We start from the raw sequence: 20,186 nt of genomic DNA, 5'->3' as shown, positions 1-20,186 counted from the left end.
CTAGATCACATTTCTATTATTACAAATAAACCTCAGTTTCTTTGTAGCTATTACTCATCAAATCAGATTTATGGTAAACAGAATATAGCCTTAGATATTAAATCAAGTAACAACAAAAAGGCTTCCCTGGTGGCTCAGTGGTAAAGAATCCTCCTGTAGTACAGGAGCTGCAAGAGATGCCGGTTCAATTCTTGGGTAGGGAAGATCCTCTGGAAGAGGGCATGACAGCCCACTCCAGTATTCTTGCCTGGTGAATCCCATGGACAGAGAAGCCTGGAGGCTACAGTCCATGAGGTCACAAAGAGTTGGACATGACTGAAGTGACTTAGCACGCACACGCGCAAACAACAAAAAATGTCACCATGTATTAAAATCAGCCTTAACTACAGTTCCTTATATTGTACCTTGAAAAGTAGTCACCATTTTTAGTTTAATAAATAATATTTTTAAGGAAAGAAATTTGTGTTTGTTTACAGGAGAGCAGTATGATTCAGTGGTTGTGTAGAGACCCTGAATCAAAGCACCTGGGTTCAAAGCCAACCTTGTCACTTATCAACAATGAGACTTAGCAAATTACTTTTCCTTTTTGCATCACAGTTTAGTTTCTGTCTGTAAAGCTTTATAATACTACTTACCTTATGAGATTTTTGTGAGAGTTCAATTTTTTTCATACAGTAAATTTCGAATAGCACATGATATACAGTAGGCAGTTTATGAGTGGTTACTATTAATGTAATTAGCATCATCTTTGAGAAAACAAGATTGTGTTATGGAAATATACTTCATTTTTGGTCTTCAATAGTATATAAATTATTTGCCTGCCTCTGTACTACTAAACAAACTTTCAAAACTCTTCTATTAATAAATCCCACTTTCTGCTTCATTGAGAATATTGACTCTCCATTTTTCTACAATTCTCTTCAGTTTAAGAGTATGATGTATCTCATCGTTGAAAGAAGGATCATTCACCTACACCCTGGATAACATTTTCATACCTTCGCCACGTCTTTGTTCCTCAGTCATTTGCCTTCTCTATTTTCTATGTTTCTATACATTTTGCTCATGTACTTTGCTTACTTAACTCATGCACATATTCAAGTGTCATCATTCTCAACCATCATCCTGCAAGGTTTTTGTGATCCCACATCACTAACACATATTTCTAGAGATTGTACCATAAGTAGAATTCTCTATGGATTCACTTCCATTTCTTGTATTTATCTCTGGATTTTTCTCTGGAATAATTCCCATTTAACAGCAGCCACAGTGTCTGTGGAATGGAATGTGGGATCAGCAAGTATCAGCTTTTCCTATGTAATATCACTGCCAGATTACAGAATGTCACATACTCATTCTGTACTTCTACTCCATGGTATCTATGGCCCTACCTGCTCCTAGTTCTTATACATTTGTGCGTAATAATTCTCTGTTGTCTCTTTTACGGGCTGTAATTCCTTTATCTGTCACTTAAATAATGGTCTTCTTTAGGATTCTAAAAGAGACACTATATTTCTTCCACTCTTTATTCTACAGGATAAAACTCTTCATTCCCTTCAGTTTTCCCATCAATTTCATATATTTACATTTTTATAATCAATATAACCTTTATGTACAATGCAATGCACAGATCTAATGTATAGTATTTAGTGAGTTTTAATAGTGTCATCTCAATCAAAATATAAAATATTGTGTTTATCTCAGAAAGTTATCATGTAGCTCTTTTAAAATATGCTATGTACTAAAATATTGAATTTAAATATTGTAATTAAATAAAAGTTTTTAAATATATCAAAATTTGTGAAATAACCTAAAGCAGTGCTTAGAGGAATATTTTCAGCATTAAATGCTTATATTCAAAAAGGAAGGATGGGGCTGACATCAAAGTCCTAGTGTTCTTGATATAACAAAAAGCAAATTAAACTCAAAGCAAGCAGAAGGAAGAAGATGATAAAGAGCAGGAATCAATAACATTGTAAAAAATAATGTAGATGGATTCATCAATCCAAATATTGATGCTTTGAATATAAAAATAAAATTGATAAAGCTTTAGCTACATTGGCAAGAGAGGAGAGAGCAAACAAGAGGGAGAGGGAGGAAAGAGATGACCAATATTAATAATGAAAGACAAAACATCCATATAGGTTGTATAGACATCAAGAATTATAAAGGACTATTATATAAGACTTCATGCCAACAAATTTAATAAAATTGCTATCTTAGACAAATGAATAAATTCCTTGAAAGACATAAAATATCAGTTTACTCAAGGAAAAAATAGATAACTGAAGAGCTTTATATATATTGAAAAATTGAAGTCTTTCATTAAAAAATCTTAATATAAATGCATGTACACACAGATGCTATCTTAAAAACATACACACAAACTGTCAGGCCCAGATGGCTTCACTAGTGAAATCTTACAAATATTATAAGACTAGATAATATCAGTTCTATATAGCTTTCCAGAAAATGAAAAAGAAATATTACCTAATTCACTGTATATAGTATTACCCTTTTTCTTTCTATTCTTCAGATATTGTAATTTCTAATAATGCCAAAGAATGTTCCAACTACCACACAATTGCACTCATCTCATAGGCTATATATAGTCCGTGGCAATGACAGATAGATTCAAGGGATTAGATCTGATAAAGTGCCTGAAGAACTATGGACGGAGGTTTGTGATATTGTAGGCAGTGATCAAGACCATCCCCAAGAAAAAGAAATACAAAAAGGCAAAATGTTTGTCTGAGGCGGTCTTACAAATAGCTGAGAAAGGAAGAGAATCTAAAGGCAAAGGAAAAAAGGAAAGATATACCCATCTGAATACAGAGTTCCAAAGAATAGCAAGGAGAGATAAGAAAGCCTTCCTCAGTGATCAATGCAGAAAAATCGAGGAAAACGATAGAATGAGAAAGACTAGAAATCTCTTCAAGAAAATTAGAGATACCAAGGGAACATTTCATGCAAAGATGGACACAATAAAGGACAGAAATGGTATGGACCTAACAAGCAGAAGATATTAAGAGGTGGCAAGAATACACAGAAGAACTATACAAAAAAGATCTTCATGACCCAGATAACCACAATGGTGTGATCACTCACCTAGAGCCAGACATCCTGGAATACCGTCAAGTGGGACTTAGGAGGCATCACTACAAACAAACCTAGTGGAGGTGATGGAATTCCAGCTGAGCTGTTTCAAATCCTGAAAGATGATGCTGTGCAAGTGCTTTTTTCAATATGCCAGCCAATTTGGAAAACTCAGCAGTGGCCACAGGACTGGAAAAGGTCAGTTTTCATTCCAATCCCAAAGACAGGCAATACTAAAGAATGCTCAAACTACCGCACAATTGCACTCATTTCACACGCTAGTAAAGTAATGCTCAAAATTCTCCAAGCCAGGCTTCAACAGTATGTGAACGGTGAATTTCCAGATGCTCAAGTGGGATTTAGAAAAGTCAGAGCAACCAGAGAGTAAATTGACAGCATCTGTTGGATCATCGAAAAAGCAAGAGAGTTCCAGAAAAACATCTGCTTCTGCTTTATTGACTATGCCAAAGCCTTCGATTGTGTGGATCACAACAAACGGTGGAAAATCCTTAAAGAGATGGGAATACTATACCACCTTACCTGCCTCCTGAGAAATCTGTGTGCAAGTCAGGAAGCAACAGTTAAAACCGAACAGAGAACAGCAGACTGGTTCCAAATCAGGAAAAGGAGTACGTCAAGGCTGTATATTGTCACCCTGCTTATTTAACTTATATGCAGTATATATTATGCAAATTGCTGAGCTGGATGAAACACAAGCTGGAAAAAAGATTGCTGAGAGAAATATTAATAACCTCAGATATGCAGATGACATGACCCTCATGGCAGAAAGTGAAGAAGAACTAAAGAACCTCTTGATGAAAGTGAAAGAGAGTGAAAAGTTGGCTTAAAACTCCACATTCAGAAAAATAAATCATGGCATCTGGTCCCTTATCTCATAGCAAATAGATGGGAAACAATGGAAACAGTAAGAGAGTTTATTTTGGGGGCTCAAAAATCATTGCAGATGGTGACTGAAGCCATGAGATTAAAAGACACTTGCTTTTTGGAAGAAAAACTATGACCAACGTAGACAACATATTAAAGAGCAGAGAAATCACTTTGCTGACAAATGTCTATATAGTCAAAGCTATGGTTCTTTTCAGTAGTCATGTACAGATATGAGAGTTGGACCATGAAGAAGGCTGAGTGCTAAAGAATTGATGCTTTTGAACTGTGGTGCTGGAGAAGACTCTTCAGAGTCCCTTGGACTGCAAGGAGATCAAACCAGTCAGTCGTAAAGGAAATAATTCCTAGATATGCAACGGGATGACTGATGCTGAAGCTAAAGCTTCAGTACTTTTGTCACCTGATGGGAATAGCCAGCTCAATGGAAATGACTCTGATTCTGGGAATGATTGAAGGTAAAAGGAAAGGGTTGCAGCAAAGGACATCATTGCTCAATGAACATGTGTTTGCGCAAACTCTGGGTGATATTGAAGGATAGAGAAGCCTGGTGTGCTGCTATCCATAGGGTCACAATGACTGGGACATGACCTAGTGACTGAAAAGCAATGACAGATACTCTATTTTTATTTTCACACTTTCTTGGATTATCTCCCAGCCAGGGTTTCTGCATAGCTTTTCATACTACTTCCAAATGCAGAATTCTAATCTGCTGCCTTTAATATGTAAGACTGTAGCTTATCCCACCACTGTTTCTGTTGACGTTGTAAACAGTTGAGTGTTACTCTCAAGCAGGTAAACCACAAGCATTCAATAAATGCCCTATCCAGTTACATGTGTTTTTCAAAATTAAGCTGTTAGCAAGCTTCTGTTGTGTTTTGGACACTTTCCAACGTCTAACTTTTTCCTCCAGTTTTTACCTTTGTTTTCATGGGATATTCCCATCATCATTATTCTCCTTTGGCATTACTGAAAAAATTTTTTTAATTTTTTCTTCCAGACCATACTTTCATACTTTTTAAAGGTTTATTGACACAAGAAAATATGATATATTTGAAGTGTATATCTTAACAAGTTGTGGCATATGTATAAATCCATAAAACTCTCACCATAATCAAGCAAATACACATAAAGTCACCTAAAAATTTCTTCATGTTCCTTAAATATCCTCTACCTTTTTTGTTCTCCTGTCCCAGAGATATATTGTTCTGCTTTCTATCACTAGCGATTAGGCTGTATTTTTAGGAATTTTATTAAAAATATTAATACAGTATTTTTTTAATCTGGTTTATTTCACTCAGCATACTTGTTATGTGATAAATTCATGTGGCTGTATGTGTCACTAGTTTACTCCTTTTTATTGCTATGTTTTCATTTTGATCATTTTACCATTATTTAGTCCTTTACCTATTGATTGACCTTTGGTTTGTATCCAGTTTTGGATTATTCCAATTGAATCTTGTATAACCATTGCAAACAAGTATTTTTTTAAATGGGCGTATGCTTTCATTTATCTTGGGTAAATATCAAGGAGTTTAGTGGCTAGGTTTTATAATTTAGTTTTTGCATAATATTAGTATTTTAAGATTCACCAAATAGTTTTCCAAAGTGATTGTGCCACTCAAAATCCTCACTGCAGTGCATTAGAGTTTCAGTTACTCGAAATCCTTGCCAATATTCCTTTTATGTATCTTTGATTGGTTGGTGGTGATGGTTTCATAGGAGTATATATATGTATCAAATTTTATTCAAACATACACATTAAAAGTACTTACAACATTATAATCAATAAAATTATGATGGTCACTTAATTTTTTCTGTGAACTATAATTTTGTGTTTAAATATAGATATATACATGCATTCATTAAATTTCTACAATATGTGTGTGTGTGTGTGTGTGTGTTTTCTCTCAGCTCATGCTTTAGTATTTATTATAGGTATTACCAGATTTTAAAATGCTACTTTTACCTGGTATATATACTACATTTGATTCTTTTAAAGCCACAGTAAGATTTTATATGTAAGGGAAATGAGACAACAATTTCAGAAATGCACATGTGTTTAGTCTCTAACTGAAATCTCATTTTGTGCTGTGCCACACTACTGATTAACAAATCGTTTACAGATGTGGAGAGACTTTGATATATGTGTGTGTGTATGTGTAGCATCTGAACAGAACCTAGAGTTTCCGAAGCTCCTAGATTCTTTGCTACTAGCCTCTACCAGCATTGTGTGCAGCCACTTGATTGGTTACCTGAACAACAAAGGTAAAGAGTAGCCAGACAGCAAGAATGATAAACAATGTCTTATGCTCCGTACCTGGCTTTTAAATACAAAATGTAGCCACTTGAATATCTGTCTTGGCAAACAGCTGGAGGGTGTGCCACAGCCCAGAGTGGACCAAAGACTGACTTCACTGCTGTAGGGGGTTTTATTGCAAGTTCCCAAAGAACATAATACACTGGCCAAGATGCTGGATTTGGGAGCAATGGGGCTAGGCTAGACATCTGGTAGGTGAATTGCAAGCAGCAGTTATATACTGTAGCCATTTATACCAGCTGTTTCTCTCCATTTGCCAAATTGTTACATGGTATTCTGACTAAAGTGTATGTATCTGAAAATTAGAACTTCACTATTGTTTTTAAATGTTTCATATTATAACTTTTATAATTATTACAAGAAACACTGATAACATAATTGCCAATGAAAGAAGGAATGAACTGTTAAGTCCTTAAATATAAATTGTATCACACAGAATGGCTGTAAAACAGCTTTAAACCTTTTATAACCTATTATGAGACAAAAAATGTCTCTCATCAAGGATGATTCTCAAGGTATTCAGGAGACTATTAACAAAAAGTCTAGAAAAATAATTGTGTGAATCTAATTCAAATGTAATAATTGATATAAAAATTTTAATGGAAACAAATATACTTATAAATTTCAAAAGGTTTTATTTGGACATGCATAAATTCTATTTTAATAGCTATTTAAATGCTTCACATTTATTATAGTCATATGGTATGGGAAAAAACTGTTATTAAGTTTCCAAGTTCTATATAGATTCCCCTACATTCTCTGTAATTTATTGCAGTTAGGAGTTCCTGTAGCATCATTTCATATGGATGGATGCTGTGAAATTTGGCGAGTGCTGCCCAAGCAAATGTAATATCAGATAGCAGTTAGTGGTCAACCATTGCTTCCAGTCTCCTGTGTAAAGATTATATTCTTTTGAATGTTCTTTTTAGCAGATACTATTCACTTAAAAAACTAAGACCCTGTCAGAAAAGTTATAACCACTTCCAGTACTCTGTAGAAATTATAAGGTGATCTATCTAGAAAAGTAGGGAGGTCATCTAAACTTTTGAGTTACTTTAGTCCAATCCACAATATTGAGAAGTTCAGTCAAATTAATTTTTGAATTTTTCCCATAAGCCATGGAAGCATAGATAGCCAAGAGTGAAATGGTTTCCTAAAACAGTGATAGGGGAGGAGTTGTCAGGCATTAATATTTTTTCTCCCTCTAAGTACACATGCAGCTTGCATATTAAAAAGGACCCCATTCTGTATATCAGCCTGAGCTACAGTATTCCTGATCTTTTAGGAATCTTTTAGAAAAATATTTTTCATTTGCCTTCCCTTCTCTATGAGGGGCTAATTCACTCCCTCCAGTTCTTCTGACCAAGATACCTGGTGTTACCTTGACTCATCTCTTTTTCTAACACTTGACATGCGGTTTATTAAAAAAAATGCTAATGGTTCTACCTTTGTAGTGTATCCAAAATATCATCTTGCGTACTCCACCACTAACATCCACCTCTCACATGCAATTCTCTCTCTGTTAGATAATTGTAGTTTACTTCAATAAACTCCCAACAGGTCTTTCTATTATTTTTTTTCCTTTGTTTCCTAATAGTCCATTCTTAAAAAGCAAGGATGACTATTGTAAATTTAAACTATGTCATTCTATGCTCAAAATCCCACTGTGTCTCCTATTTCAATTAGAAGAGAAGCAAATAATGGTCGTCAAGACCCAGTAATGATATGCCCCTGTACTAGTGAGGGTTCTGTAGGGAAACAGAACCAATTAAATGTGTGTGAAGATATTTATTATAAGAAATTGTTTAAATTGTCTCAGAAAATTATGGAAGCTGAGAAGTCCCATCATCTGGTGTCTGCTGGAGACCTAGGAGATGGAGCTATGATTCAGTAGGAGTCTAAAGGTCTGAGAAGCGTGAGATCTGAGGGAATACATTCCAGTTCAGGTCCTAAGCCCTGAGAACCAAGACACCAAGAGCAGAAGAACAATGCCCCATCTCAGCAAAAGGCAGAGGAAGGAGTTCTTCCTCCCTCTACCTTTTTGTTACATTCAAGTCCTTAAAGGATTCAGTTCAGTTCAGTTCAGTCGCTCAGTCATGTCCAACTCTTTGTGACCCCATGAATCGCAGCACGCCAGGCCTCCCTGTCCATCACCAACTCCCGGAGTTCACTCAGACTCACGTCCATTGAGCCAGTGATGCCATCCAGCCATCTCATCCTTAGTCGTCCCCTTCTCCTCCTGCTCCCAATCCCTCGCAGCATCAGAATCTTTTCCAATGAGTCAACTCTTCACATGAGGTGGCCAAAGTACTGGAGCTTCAGCTTTGGCATCATTCCTTCCAAAGAAATCCCAGGGTTGATCTCCTTCAGAATGGACTGGTTGGATCTTGCAGTTCAAGGAACTCTCAAGAGTCTTCTCCAACACCGCAGTTCAAAAGCATCAATTATTCGGCACTCAGCCTTCTTCACAGTCCAACTCTCACATCCATACATGACCGCAGGAAAAACCATAGCCTTGACTAGATGGACCTTACTCGGCAAAGTAATATCTCTGCTTTTGAATATACTATCTAGGTTGATCATAACTTTTCTTCCAAGAAGTAAGCGTCTTTTAATTTCATGGCTGCAGTCACCATCTGCAGTGATTTTGGAGCCCCCCAAAATAAAGTCTGACACTGTTTCCACTGTTTCCCCATCTATTTCCCATGAAGTGATGGGACCAGATGCCATGATCTTCGTTTTCTGAATGTTGAGCTTTAAGCCAACTTTTTAACTCTCCTCTTTCACTTTCATCAAGAGGCTTTTTTGTTCCTCTTCACTTTCTGCCATAATGGTGGTATCATCTGCATATCTGAGGTTACTGATATTTCTCCCGGCAATCTTGATTCCAGCTTGTGTTTCTTCCAGTCCAGCGTTTCTCATGGTGTACTCTGCATATAGGTTGAATAAGCAGGGTTGACAATATACAGCCTTGATGTACTCCTTTTCCTACTTGGAACCAGTCTGTTGTTCCATGTCCAGTTCTAACTGTTGCTTCCTGCCCTGCATACAGATTTTTCAAGAGGCAGGTCAGGTGGTCTTGTATTCCCATCTCTTTCAGAATTTTCCTCAGTTTCTTGTGATCCACACAGTCAAAGGCTTTGGCATAGTCAATAAAGCAGGAATAGATGATTTTCTGGAACTCTCTTGCTTTTTCCATGATCCAGCGGATGTTGGCAATTGGATCTCTGGTTCCTCTGCCTTTTCTAAAACCAGCTTGAGCATCAGGGAGTTCACAGTTCACATATTGCTGAAGCCTGGCTTGGAGAATTTTGAGCGTTACTTTATTAGCATATGAGATGAGTGCAATTGTGCTGTAGCTGGAGCATTCTTTTGCATTGCCTTTCTTTGGAATTGGAATGAAAACTGACCTTTTCCATTCCTGTGGCCCCTGCTGAGTTTTCCAAATGTGCTGGCATATTGAGTGCAGCACTTTCACAGTATCATCTTTCAGGATTTGAAACAGCTCAACTGGAATTCCATCACCTCCACTAGCTTTGTTCATAGTGATGCTTTCTAAGGCCCACTTGACTTCACATTCCTAGAAGTCTGGCTCTAGATTAGTGATCACCTCATCATGATTATCTGGGTCGTGAAGATCTTTTTTGTACAGTTCTTCCGTGTATTCTTGTCACCTCTTCTTAATATCTTCTGCTTCTGTTAGGTCCATACCATTTCTGTCTTTTATTGAGCCCATTTGCATGAAATGTTCCCTTGGTATCTCTAATTTTCTTGAAGAGATCTCTAGCCTTTCCCATTCTGTTGTTTTCCTCTATTTCTTTGCATTCAGTGATACCCAAACAATTGGGCAGGGCAAATCACTTTAGTGAGACTACCAACTCAAGAGCTAACTCCGCTTCAGAAAGTGGAGTCTTAACTGCTGGATCACCAGAGAAGTCTCGAGGGTCATTTTTTAAAAATTAATTAATTAATTTTAATTGGAGGCTAATTACTTTATAATACTGTGGTGGTTTTTGCCATACATTGACATGAATTAGCCACAGGTGTACGTGTGTTCCCCCGTCCTGAACCTGCCTCCCACCTCCCTGCCCATTCCATCCCTCTGGGTTGTCCCATACACATTTTGCTCAATGTTTCAGCTGCTCTGGACTCTTAAATTTCTAAAGATACAAACAACACAATAAAACTAAGGATTTTGCTGTATTCTTTGCCTACAATATTATTTTCCTACATATCAACTAAGGTTATAACTTCACCTCTTTTAAATCATTGTTCGTATGTTACCTTCTTAGTGAGGCATAATTAATATTCAATCTTAGCAAGTCTCCAACATTTCAATTATTTTCTGTGGCTCTCATTATCATACTAAATTGTTATAAATGCAATTTATTTTATAGATGTATTTACTATTTCATGTCTGTCCATTTCAGTAGGGTTAAATATCATAAAGAGAGGAATTTTCTTTGATGTTTTACTCATTGATGAATCCAAAGCACAGAGAAAAGGGCTTCCCAGGTGACACTGGTAAAGAATCTACCTGCAGGAAGTGTAAGAGATGTGAGTTTGGTCCCTGAGTTGGGAAGATCCCCTAGAGTAGGAAATGGCAACCTGCTCCAGTATTCTTGCCTGGAAAATTCCCCGGAGAGAGGAGCCTGGCAAGCTACAGTCCATGGGGTTGAAAAGAGTCAGACACAACTGAGCATGGCACAAGCACAGAGAAAAGCCTCTGGTGTAGAGTAGCCATTCATACATTTTTACTGAATCAATGATAAATATATGTATGAATGATGTCTTTTAGAAGGAATGGTGTTTTTCCAGTTCATACAGTGATTTACAAATGGTCTTTCAAATTACCCTTCACCTAAGAATCAGAAAAGAAATATGGAGGTAGAGTTTCTGCAGTAGGTCTCTGGAATAGTAGAATGAATTTTTCTTTCATGAATTAAGTTTTCTCTGAAGAAACATGATTGGAAATTTTTTTTAAGTGCATATATTTAGCTTAATAAACAAAGCCTTAGCAGGGTTTAGAGGAGAAAGAATGATAATAAGTTCTAAGTTAGTGCTGCTGCTGCTGCTGCTGCTAAGTTGCTTCAGTTGTGTCCAACTCTGTGTGACCCCATAGATGGCAGCCCACCAGGCTCTGCCGTCCCTGGGATTCTCCAGGCAAGAACACTAGAGTGGGTTGCCATTTGCTTCTCCAATGCATGAAAGTGAAAAGTGAAAGTGAAGTTGCTCAGTAAGTGTCTTACTCTTTGTGACCCCATGGACTGCAGCCTTCCAGGCTCCTCCGTCCATGGGATTTTCCAGGCAAGAGTACTAGAGTGGGTTGCCATTTTCTTCTCCAATGCATGAAAGTGAACAGTGAAAGTGAAGTCGCTCAGTAAGTGTCTTACTCTTTGTGACCCCATGGACTGCAGCCTACCAGGCTCCTCTGTCCATGGGATTTTCCAGGCAAGAGTACTAGAGTGGGTTGCCATTGCCTTCTCCCTAAGTAATGCAGTGCATGGTTTGACTAAAACCCAGGACCCTAGAGAAGAGTATATGTGTGTGTGTGCTAAGTCATTTCAGTCATCTGACTGTGTGACCTCATGTACTGTAGCCCACCAGGCTCCTCTGTCCATGACATTCTCCAGGCAAGAATACTGGAGTGAGTTGCCTTGCCTTCCTCTAGGAGATCTTCTCAACCCATGAATTGAACCAATGTCTCGTATGTATCCTGCATTGGTAGACAGGATCCTTACACTAGTGCTACCTGGGAAGCCCCAGATAAGTCATAAAACTATAGTAAAAACTAAAGAAACAAAAAATAAGCAATCTTTAAACCATTAATTCAGCTTAATTTTTTTCTGCTTAATGAAAGATACCTTGCTAAATATAATAGTCATTAAAGTCATTTAGAGGATAATTGGAGAAGGCAATGGCACCCCACTCCAGTACTCTTGCCTGGAAAATCCCATGGATGGAGAAGCCTGGAAGGCTGCAGTCCATGGGGTCGCTAACTGTTGGACACGACTAAGTGACTTCACTTTCACTTTGCACTTTCATGCATTGGAGAAGGAAATGGCAACCCACTCCAGTGTTCTTGCCTGGAGAATCCCAGGGATGGGGAGCCTGGTGGGCTGCCGTCTGTGGGGTCGCACAGAGTCGAACATGGCTGAATTGACTTAGCGGAGGATAATTATTTAATAATATTAATTTCTTGTAAATGAATAATATTTATGCAGAGATAGACTTGTGAAGCTATAACTCTTATTTTGTTGAGATAAGCAGTTATATTAATGGGACTACTTCAGTACTTCCTTTTCTTTCCTATTCGACTATGATACTATTACCACTTCTCTGAGCAATATTAGTACCCTCTGAAAGTGATACTATTGTAATGGGCTCTCTAGGGGAATGAGGGATTACTTCAGCTGCTGTTTCTACAATTTTAGTCACTTCCTTACTATATTTCCTGAGTCAAAAGTAGTTGGAATCTCTTGGAAATTTTATATCTTTACATTTGTAGGGGGAAAAAAAAAACACAGCAATTTCTCAGAGTGTTAGTCTACTGAAACTGTAGTATCATTTGATTTGACCATGGGGCAAGTTTCAACCTGGACAATCAGGGCATAGAGGGTTAAGACTTCCCCTAAATAGTACTGAGGATTGATGAAAAGTAGAGACAGAAAAGGGGAGGAAGCAAAGCTTTCACACTTTACTCAAAATGTTTTTGTCAGTAGACTGCTAATAAATATATCTATTACAATATCCAGAACAACCAATAAGCAAAATATGCAAAGATATATTCAAAAACACAAGAACTGTTAAGTAACTTGGGAAGACAAAAGGAACAGAAGAAAAACAATCAGAGGAAACTAGGAGAAGACAAATAAAATGACAGGTTTAAGAGCTGATATTATCAACAATTGCCTTAAATAGAATGGAGGAAAAAATATGACCAAACGCCATGTACATGTGACTCACTTCAAATTTAATAACAAAGGTAGATTCAAAGCAAACTGGTGGAAAAAGATATACCATACAAATATTAAGGAAATACATGCAGAGAAGTAGACCTCAGAACAAATAAAATTGCTAGAAACAAAAGCGATCAATATACACTAATACAATGATCAACTCACTGAAAAGCCATAAAGGTTTTAATTGCATATTCACCAAATGTGAGACCCTAAATACATGACACAAAACCTAATTAGATAGAAGGATGAATCAATATCTTATGATTATACAATGAAAGTGAGAAGTAGATTTAAGGGACTACATCTGATAGACAGAGTACCTGATGAATTATGGACCAAGGTTTGTACAGGAGACAGGGAGTGAGATCATCCCCAAGAAAAAGAAATGCAAAAAAGCAAAATGGCTGTCTGAGGAGGCCTTACAAATAGCTGTGAAAAAAAGAGAAGTAAAAAGGAAAGGAAAAAAAGGAAAGATAGACCCATTTGAATGCAGAATTCCAAAGAATAGCAAGGAGAGATAAGAAAGCCTTCCTCAGCAATCAATGCAAAGAAAGAGAGGAAAACAACAGAATGGGAAAGACTAGAGATCTCTTCAAGAAAATTAGAGATGCCAAGGGAACATTTCATGCAAAGATGGGCTCAATAAAGGACAGAATAGTATAGACCTAACAGAAGCAGAAGATATTAAGAAGAGGAGGCAAGAATACACAGACGAACTATACCAAAAAGATCATATGATGCAGATAGTCACGATGGTGTGATCACTCACCTAGATCCAGACATCTAGGAATGTGAAGTCAAGTGGGCCTTAGGAAGCATCACTACAAGCACAGCTAGAGGAGGTGATGGAATTCCAGTTGAGCTATTTCAGATCCTAAAAGATGATGCTGTGAAAGTGCTGCACTCAATATGCCAGCAAATTTGGAAAACTCAACAGTGGCCATGGGACTGGAAAAAGTAACTTTTCATTCCAGTTCCAAAGAAAGGCAATGCCAAAGAATGCTTAGACTACCATACAATTGACCTCATCTCACATGCTAGCAAAATAATGCTCAAAATTCTCCAAGCCAGGCATCAGCAATATATAAACCGTGAACTTCCAGATGTTCAAGCTGGTTTTAGAAAAGGCAGAGGAACCACAGATCAAATTGCCAACATCTGCTGGATCATCCAAAAAGCAAGAGAGTTCCAGAAAAAACATCTGCTTCTGCTTTATTGACTATGCCAGAGCCTTTGACTGTGTGGATCACAATAAACTGTGGAAAATTCTGAAAGAGATGGGAATACCAGACCACCTGACCTGCCTCTTGAGAAACCTGTATGCAGGTCAGGAAGCAACAGTTAGAACTGGACATGGAGCAACAGACTGGTTCCAAATAGGAAAAGGAGGACATCAAGGCTATATATTGTCTCTCTGCTTATTTAACTTATATGCAGAGTACATCATGAGAAACACTGGGCTGGATGAAACATAAGCTGGAATGAAGATTGCCAGGAGAAAGATCAATAACCTCAGATATGCAGATGACACCACCATTATGGCAGAAAGTGAAGAACTAAAGGGCCTCTTGATGAAAGTGAAAGAGGAGAGTGAAAAAGTTGGCTTAAAGCTCAACACTCAGAAAACGAAGATCATGGCATCTGGTCCCATCACTTCATGGCAAATAGATGAGGAAACAAGTGTAAACAGTGGCTGACTTTATTTTTTCTGTGCTCCAAAATCACTGCAGATGGTGACTGCAGGCTATTGTTTTTCCAGTAGTCATGTATGAATGTGACAGTTGTACACTAAAGAAAGCTGAGTGCTGAAGAATTGATGCTTTTGAACTGTGGTATTGGAGAAGACTCTTGAGAGTCCCTTGGACTGCAAGGAGATCCAACCAGTCCATCCTAAAGGAGATCAGTCCTGGGCGTTCATTGGAAAGACTTGATGTTGAAGGTCAAACTTCAATACTTTGGCCACCGGATGCAAAGAGCTGACTCATTTGAAAAGACCGTGATGCTGGGAAAGATAGAGGGCAGGAGGAGAAGGGGACAACAGAGGACGAGATGGTCGGATGGCATCACCGACTCAGTGGACATGAGTTTGGGTAAACTCTGGGAGTTGTTGATGGACAGGGAGGCCTGGCATGCTGTAGTCCATTGGGCCACAAATAATCGGACACAACTGAGTGACTGAACTGAACTGACTGATAAATACACAAACATACAACTGTAATTGGAGAATTTGACATGTCTTTTTCTTATTCCTTTTTCAAGCTCTATTAAAGTTTATTAAAATTCTCATATTGGCATAACTTTAGTTAGCAACAACCCTGTTCACAATCACACCAATTGCTATGTATAGCTTAAGTGTGAGTGGATTACTTCTCTTAAACGAACAATTTGTAAATGAGTATTATGTCCAAGAATGTGCATAATAAATATTTAGTATAATCACTTACATTCCTGATTCATTGGTTTTGATAACGAAATAATTGAAAATCACTAGTAGACTGTGGTGAACTTGAAAACATAAAACAATGATTTGATAATGATAAATTGTATGTGGTTGAGCAATATAAGCCCAGCAGTATAATAAAAAAGCATCTACTTTTTTTTTTTTAAGAGTGGATAAGAAGCATGCATTTTTAATAAGAACATTTAAATTATACTCTTTGTAATAAAAATAATTATCCTCCAACATTTGAAATTTAAAATAAAAAATTAAACAAAAGATCAAAATGATATTTAGTCAAAATACTCCAAGTGAGACAGATTTAAAGATTTTAAGCTAAAAATAACTATGAAAGAAAAGTTGAAATATGCTAAATTATTCAGCAAATAATTTTATATTAAAGACTTTTCAAAGAGAAGACTAAAGAACATACCTCACCTGTAGGCATAAAACTGTTAATTCAAATTATATGCTCCTATCAGAGTTTGTAATTTTACTGATATATAATTCATATATCATATAATTTACACGTTTAAAGTGTACACTCAATGTTTTAAAAAAAATATATTCAGAAAGGGCACCTATTGCCACATTCTAATTATAAAACACTTTTATCACCTCAAAAATAAACTCCATACTCATCAGCAGTCATTCTTTGTTACCTCAGCCCTTCTCCCTGCTACCCAAAATACACAGTTTTGTTGACTATTATTGTCTGTATATAGATTTCTCTATTCTGGACATTTTATATAAATTGAATCATGTAATGTGTGGTCTTTCATGACTGACTGCTTTCATTCAACGTAATGTTTTCAAAGTTCATGTTGTACCATGCATTGGTATTCTATTGTTGTTATTTGTCAAATGGTACCTCATTTTTGAGTATATAATATTTTGTTTATCCATTTATCACATATGAATATTTAAGTGGTTCCACTTTTTCCTATTATGAATAACTTTCCTGTGAGCGTTTGTGTAAAAGTTTTGTGTGGACAGATTTCCTTTCGTTTGAGTATATTCTTAGGAGTAGACTATGCTTAACGTTTTGATGAATCACCAATTTTCTAAAATTATTGTGCCATTTTACAGTCACATTAATAATGTGTGAGTATTCCAATTTGTCCAGATTCTCTCCAATACTTTTGTCTCCAGTACTTGCAGACAACCTGGTGGATGTAATGGCCTCTTATTGTGGTTTTGATTTGCATTTTCATAGTGTCTGTGTGCATGTTGCTCAGATGTGCTTCTTCTAATTATAATATCAATATTTTAAAAGAAGAAAACATTTTAGAATACTTACATAAACATTAAATGGTGACTCTGATGACAAGAAAAAAGATAAATGTTTAATAAAAAATTCAGGTTTGGGGAAATCCAATTACACATTCCATCAAAGATACCATTGCCTTTTCTTTTCTTGGACAGTTAAGATGTGTCAGGGGAAGACCATATTAATGTATTTTTATACTATCAACTGAAAATTCCCCATTATTCTACCTCCCAAAAAAAATCTGAGAAGAAAAATATTCTGAAGTAATCGTGCAATATGTTGACTATTTTATTTTAATTTTCTTGTATGAGCAATTTGTTGATACAGTAACACTTTATCACTTCAAATTTATGGAGGAATTAGGTTAGCTGAATCCTAAATAAGGATAAACTTACTCAATGAGTATTATAAAGAAAAGGCTATCTCTTTTTATCTACCAGCTATACATTTTTGAGATTTTCTTAAGTTCCTTATCCAATTCTTCGAGTTTTAGGGCTATTATCAAGAGCCCTAGTACCTCTGTATGGCAGTTTAGGTCCTTTAAGAAGCAGATGCTGTGATGGAATAGGAAATAAAAGAGATTTGTTAGGGGAAATGCCTGTTTACATTTAAGGCAGCAGGAATCTGAGGAAAACTTCCAGATCATAGTAAAATTTGACACATTTAAAGGGAAATGGGTGAGGAAGGATTGGGTAGAAAGTGAAAGTCACTCAGTTGTATCCGACTCTGCAACCCCATCGACTATACAGTCCATGGAATTCTCCAGGCCAGAATACTGGAGTGGGTAGCCTTTCCCTTCTCCAGGGGATCTTCCCAACCCAGGAACTGAACCCAGGTCTCCTGCATTGCAGATGGATTCTTTACCAGCTGAGCCACAAGGGAAGCCCAAATTGAATAGAAAAAGGCTTAAACTGCAGTGTGACTCTGAAAGAATATTAACAAGACCCCTAATGAGTTCAAAAACAAACTATCAATTAGAGAAGTTCCATGATGTATATGAATTAACCAGTTCTTGTAATTTCATTCAGTTGTTGACTGGCAGCATCCTGGAAATAGTGGCAAGAGGATTAATGACAGATTTCAGTGGTGCAGCAGCAGGAAGCTGCTATCAGTTTACTACATTCCTTATAGTAGTTTCCCTCTTAAATGGAGATATGGGTGACATACATCCATGGTTTCCATGGCTCATCCTTTGCATAGTATAAATTCACTTCTCTGTCTATATTTTTGGAACAGTTCTTTCACTGTTACTATGGAAAGCTTAGAAGAAGGAATTTAGTTAGATAAACTATAGGCCCCACCACTGCAGTTGACCTCAGGGCTACAACTGGTATTCACTTTCTTTTCTTCCATTCATACATTCTAAATTTTCCTCACTCTTACTTTCATTTCCATGATTTTGTTAATCTGGCACTATGAGCTAAATGCTTGTTTCTGTAGGGTCTGTATCCTGGTGGTGAAAATCTTCTCATAGACAAGGGGACTGCTGCACACGATCATTGACATTCATAATTTGGCAAGGTAACAGCAAATGTTAGCAAAGTAGGGTCTCACCAACACTCATCTCTGCTACCATTGTCTTAAAAAAAAAAAAAAGTATCACTGTCTCCTGTTAATCTGCATAGAATATCCCTGCCAGAATAATTGTTTTGCTATCCCTTGCTAGTCTCTGGAAACCAGGCATTCAGAATGTTCAGGTAGAAGGTGTAGTAGGCAGTTGATTAAACTTTACTTTATCTCTTGGGCTTCCCTGGTAAAGACTTTGCCTGCAATATGGCAGACCCGGGCTCAATCCCTGGGGTGGGTCAGGAAGATCTCCTGGAGAAGGGAATGGCAACCCACTCCAGTATTCTTGTCTGGAGAATTCTATGGACAGAGGAACCTGGCAGGCTGCAGTACAAGGGTTACAAAGAGTTGGACATGACTGAGTGACTTTCACTTTATCTCTTGGCAAAGAGTGACCCCTCATCATTTTGGACCGTATCCTCTAACTTCATAGAGGCTAGTGTTGAAAGTTTAGGCCTTCCCCTGTGGCTCAGCAGTAAAGAATCTGCCTGCAGTGCAGGAGATGCAGGAGACATGGGTTTGATCTCTGGGTTGGAAAGATTTCCTGGGGTAAGGCATGGCAACCCACTCCAGTATTCTTAACTAGAGAATCCCATGGACAGAGGAGCCTGGTGGGCTACAGTTCATAAGGTCACGAAGGGTCAGACACGATTGAAGCGACTGAGTACAGATACTGGTTGAAAGCTTGGAAGCACAAATTTCCCCAGTAGATCACTGGAACTAATGATAACTGGGGACTCTCTTGCTTTCATACCTGGACCACGTATTTTACCTCCTTTCATCTTCAGTGAAGAAGTGAAGTCTCTCAGTCGTGTCTGACTCTTTGTAACTGCATGGACTGTAGCCTACCACGTTCCTCTGTCCATGAGATTTTCCAGGCAAGAGTACTGGATTGGGTTGCCATTTCCTTCTCCAGAAGATCTTCCCAACCCAGGGATCGAACCTGGGTCTCCTGCATTATAGGCAGATGCTTTACCATCTGAGCCACCAGGGAAGTCTTTGATCTTCAATAGTCATGTCTAACTTTATGTCATGTTAAAGTACCCTACCTCTGTGAGCCTTCTAGAAGTCATAATATATCACCAAGACTTGTGATTTCTATGGTAATGTTTCTGAATACAGCCTTCTGCCCAGTACTCACTTGCATAACTGAGTTAAACTAATCAAAGCTGTACTCTGCTTGGCCCATTGATGAACTGAAGGATCTTTGGAGATAAACTACATGCTCAGAGCATGTGAATGTAGTACAGCCACAAGAGGAATCTGAGTTTTAGCAAAGTAAGGAAGAAAGATAAGGAAATAGAAAATGCTATTGAAAATTGCTACATTGTTTAACATAAGAGCATAACAATAAATAAGACCTGCATCAGTGATATTCTTATCTACTTTAGCTTCTAAATGGCTATCATCATGTCTCATTTAGATTAGAATAAAATCCTCCCAACTCAAATATTTGCTTTCGTCTTGCCTTGTTCATTTCCAAAGTCAGCAGTTTATATAGCAAATGTGATCATGTAACTCTATTGTTAAAACCATTCATTGCCTTTCTACTGCCTCCAGTCCACCTATCAGCTATACTTGCTATGGCAGGCATTCATCATGTGAGCTGTTAACTCTGCAGGTTTTTAAAATCTC

At 37.4% G+C, this 20,186-nt stretch overlaps 1 non-coding gene across 1 annotated transcript; it reads right to left on the bottom strand.

Moving 5' to 3' along the window:
- On the bottom strand, positions 19,474 to 19,545 carry TRNAY-AUA. The gene has a single exon. It is a non-coding gene; the product is annotated as a tRNA-Tyr (tRNA).

The sequence above is a fragment of the Capra hircus genome, chromosome 14, assembly GCF_001704415.2.
Source record: "Capra hircus breed San Clemente chromosome 14, ASM170441v1, whole genome shotgun sequence".
Classification (NCBI taxonomy): domain Eukaryota; kingdom Metazoa; phylum Chordata; class Mammalia; order Artiodactyla; family Bovidae; genus Capra; species Capra hircus.
The sequence above is the reverse complement of the archived record's forward strand: the minus strand, read 5'-3'. Positions and strand labels throughout refer to the sequence as shown.